Genomic DNA, 10,000 nt, shown 5'->3' with positions numbered 1-10,000 from the left:
CGATCAGAAGAACGTGGGCAGTCGTTGGTTCGCCGCATGCTGAATTCCATACGCTACATTTCCTCGCCCTCCAAAAAGGCTCGGATTTAGCGCTGGGCTTATCCCGCTTCACTCGCCGTTACTAGGGGAATCCTTGTTAGTTTCTTTTCCTCCGCTTAGTGATATGCTTAAGTTCAGCGGGTCGTCCCGCCCGATCTCAGGTCAAAAGTGATGTACTACAAAAGTACATGCGCTTTGTACGTCGGCCTTTTGAAGTCACTTAACTTATTCTCGAGCACCTACCGTCGTTGCTACCTCACCCGAGGCCAGCAGGCTGCTCACGCTTCAGCTGTGAAATCGCCAGACCAGCTGTCTTTGACGACACGCTCCTTAATTAAGAAACGAGTCGCAGGCACTTTCAAACTAATGAAAGGATCGGTGTGTTAAAGACCCTGAGACGGACGTGGCCCCAGGATTACCCGAGGCCGCAATACGCGTTCAGAATATCGATGCTCAATGTGTCCTGCAATTCACATTACTTCTCGGAGCTAGCTCCGTCCTTCATCGACGCTCGAGCCGAGTGATCCACCGCTAAGAGATCTCTCGTGTTAATCAATCTCAATGCAACCAAAAAATCGTGTTCAAAAAGAAGCGGCCGCGCCAGCACTTGCGTGCTGAATTATTACTCCCGCTGTCAGAAAGCAACGCGACCGAACTATAACAGTTACAGGGCTCGGTCCCTTCGAAGAAGAGACGTCGCTTGAAATCAAATTTCGATTCGTTAATGATCCTTCCGCAGGTTCACCTACGGAAACCTTGTTACGACTTTTACTTCCTCTAAATGATCAAGTTCGATCGTCTTTTCGAACACCGGCGAGTGCGTTGCCGCACGTACCAGGCTCAATCGGAGGACCTCACTAAACCATTCAATCGGTAGTAGCGACGGGCGGTGTGTACAAAGGGCAGGGACGTAATCAACGCAAGCTAATGACTCGCGCTTACTGGGAATTCCTCGTTCAAGGGAAACAATTGCAAGTCCCTATCCCTAGCACGACCGGGGTTCAACGGATTACCCGGACCTTTCGGCCTAGGGAACACACGATGATCCGGTCAGTGTAGCGCGCGTGCGGCCCCGAACATCTAAGGGCATCACAGACCTGTTATTGCTCAATCTCGTGTGGCTAAACGCCACTAGTCCCTCTAAGAAGTTGTCTCCGACCCAATGGGTCGAGCAGCTATTTAGCAAGTAAGAGTCTCGTTCGTTATCGGAATTAACCAGACAAATCGCTCCACCAACTAAGAACGGCCATGCACCACCACCCACAGAATCAAGAAAGAGCTCTCAATCTGTCAATCCTCGCTGTGTCCGGGCCGGGTGAGATTTCCCGTGTTGAGTCAAATTAAGCCGCAGGCTCCACTCCTGGTGGTGCCCTTCCGTCAATTCCTTTAAGTTTCAGCTTTGCAACCATACTTCCCCCGGAACCCAAAGACTTTGGTTTCCCGGAAGCTGCCGGACAGTTCTTAAGTTCGACACTGCCCGATCGCTAGTCGGCATCGTTTAAGGTCAGAACTAGGACGGTATCTGATCGTCTTCGAACCTCTGACTTTCGCTCTTGATTAAAGAAAACATTCTTGGCAAATGCTTTCGCAGTCGTTCGTCTTGCGCCGATCCAAGAATTTCACCTCTAACGGCACAGTACGGATGCCCCCGTCCGTTCCTATTAATCATTACCTCGTGCTCCGAAAACCAACAAAATAGAACCGAGGTCCTATTCCATTATTCCATGCAACATTATACAAGCGTAAAGCCTGCTTTGAACACTCTAATTTTTTCAAGGTAAACTTGCCGGACCACCGCAACACTCAGTTAAGAGCACCGCGAAGGCACCGACCAACAAGAACAACAAGGCCAGTGCTAGCCTTTCGACCGACCAACCTCGCCGTCCCTATATCCAACTACGAGCTTTTCAACCGCAACAACTTAAATATACACTTTTGGAGCTGGAATTACCGCGGCTGCTGGCACCAGACTTGCCCTCCAATGGATACTCGTTAAAAAGTTTAAAGTGTACTCATTCCAATTGCAGGACCTCGTACGAGGTCTGCATTGTTATTTTTCGTCACTACCTCCCCGAGCCGGGAATGGGTAATTTGCGCGCCTGCTGCCTTCCTTGGATGTGGTAGCCGTTTCTCAGGCTCCCTCTCCGGAATCGAACCCTGATTCTCCGTCACCCGTTACAACCTCGGTAGGCCGATACCGTACCGACGATAGTTGATAGGGCAGTTGCTTTAATGAGATGTCGCCAGCACTAGGCCGTGCGATCCGCAAGCTTATCCAGAGTCACCATTGTAACGACCCGAAAGCCGGTTAGTTTTGGTCTGATAAATGCGCGCCTCACGTCAGTTCGGCGCTTTACGCATGTATTAGCTCTAGAATTGCCACAGTTATCCATGTAAAAGCGTACAATCAAATGAACCATAACTGATTTAATGAGCCATTCGCAGTTTCACTGTACGTGAGCTCGTACTTACACTTGCATGGCTTAATCTTTGAGACAAGCATATGACTACTGGCAGGATCAACCAGATAACTATCCGAGGGCGTTTAAACCCGTTGCTCGACTGAGCGTTTTTACTGTATAAATACAGACCTTTTCTATCACTCGGCTTAAAAGCCTTGCGAACGTTACTGAAAGTCGGCGCCGGCCTTTTGCTGTTTAAAGCGCCAGCCCGCGTCGACTGCAGCATGCAGCTATACAACTGACTGTTCTTTCTCCCGACCAACCGTTTGCCTTCTGCCGGTTAACTCGTCAGCAGCAACACGCCATCTGTCTGCTGCAGTTACCCGCCTCGAGCCGTGCCTGCCTGCGTCGGCTACTCGTCTCGACGACTTCGCAAAGCTATAAGCCTACCGCCGCTGGACGCTTGTAGTTTTTCATACGCTGCTCCAATGCGTTTACATAGCACGTTCGCCGCCGCTGCAATAGCCGCGCCTCGGGTGCTAAACAGTAATGCTTTAAGCCCGCTTTCTCGTCAAGTCGACCGAACGCACAAACACGTCTCTCTCACTAGTGTAAAGTAATGCATACGTGTATGATGCTCAAATGTTGCTGTTGAACTTTTTTTGCCGATTTTTTCCGATTTTTTTCAATTTCTTTGTTTCTTTTCGATTATTTTAATGTTTTAAGCTTATTTATGCTACGTTTAAATGTTTTAATACTTTTTTATACTTTATTTAATATGTTTAAAAGAAATAAATAAAAAAAATATGTATAAACTACTTTTTTTAATGTTTTAAATATATATATATTTATTATAAATAAACTTTATTTGTATTATTTTTTATTTAAGCGTACTTTTTAAATCTTTATATTTGTTTTATCGTTTTAAGCACATTGCGATAAATATAATAAACAAAAAATTGAATAAAAATAATAATAATAAAAAAAAAAAAAAAAAAAACATAAGCTTATTTTATATTTTTATTTTTATTTTTATTTAAACTTACTTTTCAAACCTTAATACTCGTTTTATTTTTTTAAGCAGATTGCGATAAATATAATAAACAAACAATTAAATGAAAATAAAATAAAAAAATCAAACATAAGCTTATTTTATATGTTACATTTTATCTTTATTTAAACTTACTTTTTAAACCTTTATAGTTGTTTTATTTTTTAAGCACATCGCGATAGATATAATAAACAAACAATGAAATAAAAATAATAATAATAATAATAATAATAATAATAAAAAATCATAAGCTTATTTTGTATGTTTCATTTTATTTTATTTAAAACTTACAATTTAAACCTTTGTATTTGTTCTATTCTTTTAAGCACATCGCGATAAATATAATAAGCAAACAATTTAATAAAAGTAAAATAAAAAAATCAAACATAAGCTTATTTTATATGTTTCATTTTATCTTTATTTAAACTTACTTTTTAAACCTTTATAGTTGTTTTATTTTTTAAGCACATCGCGATAGATATAATAAACAAACAATGAAATAAAAATAATAATAATAATAATAATAATAATAAAAAATCATAAGCTTATTTTGTATGTTTCATTTTATTTTTATTTAAACTTACTTTTTTAACCTTTATAGTTGTTTTATTTTTTAAGCACATGGCGATAGATATAATAAACAAACAATAAAATAAAAATAATAATAATAATAATAATAATAATAAAAAATCATAAGCTTATTTTGTATGTTTCATTTTATTTTTATTTAAACTTACTTTTTTAACCTTTATAGTTGTTTTATTTTTTAAGCACATGGCGATAAATATAATAAGCAAACAATTAAATAAAAATAATAACAAATAAATAAAACAATACGGCTAAACTATAAAAAGAAAACTAAATAACTGATAAATACTTGTAAAACATTATTTGAAAAATGTATTTTGAAACACAACACGATTGATTTATAAATAATAATATATTTTTAATTTGTGTAGTTCATTTAAAGTAGTCTCCCTTTTTGCTTCTGGTTTTATTAGAGTTATATATAACAATAAATGGTGTAGTTTATTTAAAGTAGTCTCCCTTTTTGCTTCTGGTTTAATTAAAATTATATAACACATACTATAGTAAGTTAAATAAACTATAGTAACTTTATAAAACTACTTTACAAAATACATTTGTATAATTTAATAACTTTAAAATAACTATCAAGAATAAAATAGAATAGCTTTAAGTTTAGTATACAATTGGTATGTAAATTGTGTAGTTTATTGAAAGTAGTCTCCTTATTTGCTTCTGGTTTTACTTGAGTTACATAACGTTAAATAAACATACTTAATAAACGTAACCATCAATACTGTCATTTTAATAAAACTAAGTACAAATACATTGAATTAACATAGAACTTTAAAAAGCCTTCGCTAGTATCTGTTGGTAACAGTAAATAACCTATTATGACTCACAATACAGGAGTGCGAAATTTATTTTTCATTTGATTTTTCAGGTATTTATTTATTTGTGGAAATAAACTTTTTTATTACATTAGAAACTAATTGAATTTTTCCTATAACTATACCTATTATTATATTTAGTATGCTTAAAAGTAATAAAATGACACGTCGCGATTATATAATAAACAAACAATCAAACAAACAAAGAAAAAAAAAAAAAAAAAAACTATTTTTTTAAACTTATATTTCAACTATATGTCTTATTTTATTTTCATTTAAACTTACTTTAAACCTCTGTATTTGTTATATATATATTTCAACACAATACGATTAAACTATAAGACAAACAACAAAATAAAATAATCACATTAATAAATACACTAAGCAAATAGCTAGAATAAATATAAATAGTTCAATATATACAATATATTTCTTCCATTTTTAAGTTACTTGTTAAACATATTTATTTAAAAATGTTTCTTTAGAATATAAAACTAACAGTTCTACAAATAAAGAAATTAAAAAGCCAATACACATAACACTAACTTTTCATAAATTAGATATGCAAATATGAACAAAATAGTAACTAAATTCTAAAGCTTTTGTAAACTGTGAACTTATAAACTTATAATAATAATTGCATATTCACCATTCACAATAGCTTTTTATTTAGTACACAACTGGTCTGTAAATTGTGTAGTTTATTGAAAGTATAATCCCGTTTTGCTTCTGGTTTAAATAAAGTTATACAACACATACTAAAGTAAATTAAATAAAGTAATTCACTACTATCGTATTAAATAAAACCAATTTACAAAATACATTAATTTAAATTAAAGTGAACTTTGAACTTATAATAATAATTGCATATTCACTATTCAGAATTTCTTTAAATTTAGTACACAACTGGTCTGTAAATTGTGTTGGTTCTATTCAAGTACTCTCCTTGTTTGTTTTGTTTTAGTTGTATTTATTTTTAGATACTAGCACATTCAATACACATAATAAAGTAAACCAAATAAACTCTATTAATTTAAACTAAGTACAAATACATTAAGTTAATACAAAACTTTAAAAAGCTTTTGCTAGTATCTGTTGGTAACAGTAAATAACTTATTATGACTCACAATACAAAAGTGCAAAATTATTTCGTTTGATTTTTCAAGTAGCCACGCTTTTATTTGTTTTTGGACAAAAAGACTTTAAAGTTTTAGTATAAAAGACTAGTTGTATTAATTTTAACTCAGAAAATTGTACTCTACAAGATGGTGCCATTATTTTTTCGATATCTCAAACTGGTCAAACCACTTTTTTAGCGCTCTAATTGGTTTAAACAGCAAATAAGCAAACAGCAAATAACGTTATCTGATTGGCTAAGGTTTTTGTTTGCTAATAACTAGAATTTTCTTTTCTTTTAAGCGTTAAAGAAATGTAAATAAACGAGTAATAAGTATAAATAGGTCAGAAAGAAAAATAGTACAAAAAAGATGAATTCAAAAAGCAAAGGCCTACGGCACGTGGTATTCCCAAGCGGTCACCCATCTAAGTACTAACCACGCCCGACACTGCTTAACTTCCCAGATCGGACGAGATGGGGTGTACTCAGTGTGGTATGGTCGTAGGCGTTTGAAGGCGTTTACAAGCCTTTATAAACCCTTCGGTTTATTTAAAAAACCTATTTGCACTTGATTTACAATCAATTTGATATTTTAAAATTATTCCTTATAAAATTTTAACCTGAATTAACTTTTTTTTTGTTTTTTTAATCAACAGTTACTCCCAAACTGTACTAAAACTGTATTGTAACTGTACAAAAGTGTTTGTTTAAATAATTGTTATCTATAAATTACCTAAGACCAGGAAAAGTAGAAGTAAAGTTTATTGAATTATTAAATAAATAAAATAAAATCGTAAAATAAAATAATACAATATGTTTACAATTTGTCATTGATCTATCCATTTATGTTATTGCATTACAAATACAAACATTGCATTACATTCAAGAGTATTATTCATCAATCTTTTCAATATAATAAGTTTTAAATTTATATTTATTTTTAATAATTCCTGACATTTTAGATTACCTGAGATTTTTTTTTAATTAAATTAATTTTAGTAATTAAATACTTGACGTTCTATTTTGTTTAATTTGATAACTCAACCATGTTTATTTTTTTTACTAATTTAAAAGAACTATTAAACTAAAAGACATTACATACAGCTTCTAAAAGTTTTAAACACCTTAAAAAATATTATTATTTTAAAGATATATTAAAGAACTAAACAGATATTACTCCTAAAAATCTTGTTAATAATATATAAAAAGTACTCAAAGTCAGACTCGGAAATATATATACTGTTGTATATCTTACTTGAAGTTCACTGTAATTGACACTGTATAACAAAATTATAAAAATCAACCTATTTATATAGCAAAATATTTCTTTATCTTTGTCGTGGCGCGGTGGGTCAGTGGTCTTATCAGCTGACTCATAAGCAGAAGGTTGTAAGATCGAATCCCGCTAGTCGTCACGAAACACCACTATCGTTCAATGTTCGGGCTTCAAATTCTTTGAGATTATACTGTACTATTTATCTATCTAACTAATCTATCTAACAAATGTTGTTCAATCTAGGTTGTGGGTACTTGGGTCGAGTAATGCCTTTGACTTACAATCTGTTGTGGATTGACAATATTCCTCTATCTATCATTAAACAAATCTATCTAATAAATGTTGTTCAATCTAGGTTGTGGGTACTTGGGTCGAGTAATGCCTTTGACCTACAATCTGTTGTTGATTGTCAACATTCCTCTATCTATCAATAATGATTATATTCAATAATAAATGTTGATTAATTCAGTTGTAAGAAAACCAGTGCGCTGGTTAGGTTGGGTAAGGCCTTCGACTTACAATCTTGGGGATTATCAACGTTCATCACAAGTACAGTAACGATCTCATTGAATTTCCAGTTGGAACATAGGATTGTAGTGGTGGCCTACTTTGTAGGTTTTTTGCCTAGTTTGTTTTTTGCCTAGTAGTGTTTGCCTAGTTTGACAAACTATAGTATATATATTGTATAACTTTACTTGTATTATTTTTTATTTAAATTACTACTTATTATTAAAGAATTAAATTTTTTTAGAAAAAAAAACTATGTATTTTAACTAATGCTTATATTATATGTTTTGTTTTATTTTTATTCAAACTTACTTTAAACCTCTGTATTTTTTATACAATACGATTAAACTATATAACAGAAAAATAATTAAATAATCAAACTATTGAATAAGCAGTTAATTAGTGTGTTTTTTTATGCTTCTTTCATTTTTAACTTACTTGTTAACCATATTTCTTTTATTAAAGTATAAAACTAACAGTTACTAAAATAAAATAATCATAAAGTCAATACACAAAACACTAACTTTTTATAATTTAAATATGCAAACATGAATATAGTTATGAATCTATTATTTATTCAAATAGAATTATTCAAAGCTTATAATTATAAAGCTTTTGTATAATGTTTCAATTACAGTGAACTTTAAGTAAGATAAGTTTTTTTTTTTGTAATAACTACAAAATTGGTATTTTAGTTTATTATTAGTAACTAAATACTTATATTTATTATATTTAAAAAAAAACATCTATACTAACTCTAATTTCAAAGCATATTAAATACAAATTTTACCAACTAAATATTTATTTTTATTTTAATTATTATAACTTTCAAACATAAGCTTGTATACCTTATATACCTATATACCTCATATAGTAGGCTTGACATAACATAACATTATTTAATTCTTTTTGTTTGAAATAAACTCATTTAGTTATTAGTAAATTACAACATAAATGTTTATAACAATATAACTAAGATTTAGCTTTTGAGTTAGTAAACTTTGATAGTTTTCTTTTAATAGTTTAATAATCTTTATTTAAGTTCAAGCAAAATTGCTATATATTTAATACACATACAAAAGTAAACTAAGTAAACGTAATTCAATAGTTTCTATTAAGTAAAAGTAATTACAAATACATTAAGTTAATACAAAACTTTAAAAAGCTTTTGCTAGTATCTGTTGGTAACAGTAAATAACTTATTATGACTCACAATACAAAAGTGCAAAATTTATTTTCGTTTGATTTTTCAAGTAGCCACGCTTTTTATTTGTTTTTGGACAAAAAAACTTTAAGTTTTAGTATAAAAGACTAATTGTATTAATTTTAACTCAGAAAATGTACTCTACAAGATGGTGCCATTATTTTTTCGATATCTCAAACTGGTCAAACCACTTTTTTAGCGCTCTAATTGTTTAAACAGCAAATAACGTTATCTGATTGGCTTACGTTTTATTTGCTAATAACTAGAATTTACTTTTCTTTTAAGCGTTAAAGAAATGTAAATAAACGAGTAATAAGTATAAATAGGTCAGAAAGAAAAATAGTACAAAAAAGATGAATTCAAAAAGCAAAAGCCTACGGCACGTGGTATTCCCAAGCGGTCACCCATCTAAGTACTAACCACGCCCGACACTGCTTAACTTCCCAGATCGGACGAGATGGGGTGTGCTCAGTGTGGTATGGTCGTAGGCGTTTGAAAGCGTTTACAAGCCTTTATAAACCCTTCGGTTTGTTTAAAAAACCTATTTGCACTTGATTTACAATCAATTTGATATTTTAAAATTAATCCTTATAAAATTTTAACTTGATGTAAGTATTTTTTTTATTAAAACCTTTTTTTTTGGTGTTTTAATTACAATTACTCCCTGTAACTTTATTTAAGACTTTGTTTAAAAGATTGTTAACTATATTCTATATTAAATACTATGATTAGAAGTAAAGTTTATTAAGTGATTAAACTAAATAAAAAACAATGTTAAAATAAACATGTTGTGTTTAGTTTGTTTTACTATTTCTCATTGTTCTATTTATAGATGGTTTTGTTTTACTTCAAGAATATTTATAGTTAGTTTCTAAAGAATATCTCATACTACATCAGATTTTACGATTAACTTAATTTAGGTAATAAAATATTTGACGTTTAATTTAATAACTCATCTATGTTTATGTTATAAAATAATAGTATCTAAT

The 10,000-nt window shown here is 31.4% G+C and overlaps 5 non-coding genes across 5 annotated transcripts in view; all 5 read right to left on the bottom strand.

Annotated features, from left to right (window-relative positions):
- LOC145846877 (large subunit ribosomal RNA) overlaps nt 1-204 on the bottom strand; it is a 3,631-nt gene extending 3,427 nt beyond the window's left edge. Inside the window, exon 1 of the ribosomal RNA XR_014370921.1 lies at nt 1-204. This exon is cut by the window's left edge and continues 3,427 nt beyond it. This is a non-coding gene — a ribosomal RNA (large subunit ribosomal RNA).
- Nucleotides 205-426: 222 nt separating this feature from the next.
- On the bottom strand, nt 427-579 carry LOC145846865 (5.8S ribosomal RNA). Its single transcript, XR_014370910.1, has one exon. It is a non-coding gene; the product is annotated as a 5.8S ribosomal RNA (ribosomal RNA).
- Nucleotides 580-761: 182 nt separating this feature from the next.
- Nucleotides 762-2,569, bottom strand: LOC145846874 (small subunit ribosomal RNA). Its single transcript, XR_014370919.1, has one exon. It is a non-coding gene; the product is annotated as a small subunit ribosomal RNA (ribosomal RNA).
- Nucleotides 2,570-6,412: 3,843 nt separating this feature from the next.
- On the bottom strand, nt 6,413-6,531 carry LOC145846871 (5S ribosomal RNA). The gene has a single exon (XR_014370916.1). It is a non-coding gene; the product is annotated as a 5S ribosomal RNA (ribosomal RNA).
- Nucleotides 6,532-9,382: 2,851 nt separating this feature from the next.
- On the bottom strand, nt 9,383-9,501 carry LOC145846882 (5S ribosomal RNA). The gene has a single exon (XR_014370926.1). It is a non-coding gene; the product is annotated as a 5S ribosomal RNA (ribosomal RNA).
- Between the last annotated feature and the right edge of the window lie 499 nt (nt 9,502-10,000).

Source organism: Thalia democratica, unplaced genomic scaffold, assembly GCF_965202585.1.
Source record: "Thalia democratica unplaced genomic scaffold, ktThaDemo2.hap1.1 HAP1_SCAFFOLD_699, whole genome shotgun sequence".
NCBI classification, from domain to species: Eukaryota; Metazoa; Chordata; class Thaliacea; order Salpida; family Salpidae; genus Thalia; species Thalia democratica.
This window is presented reverse-complemented; position numbering and strand designations above follow the sequence as displayed.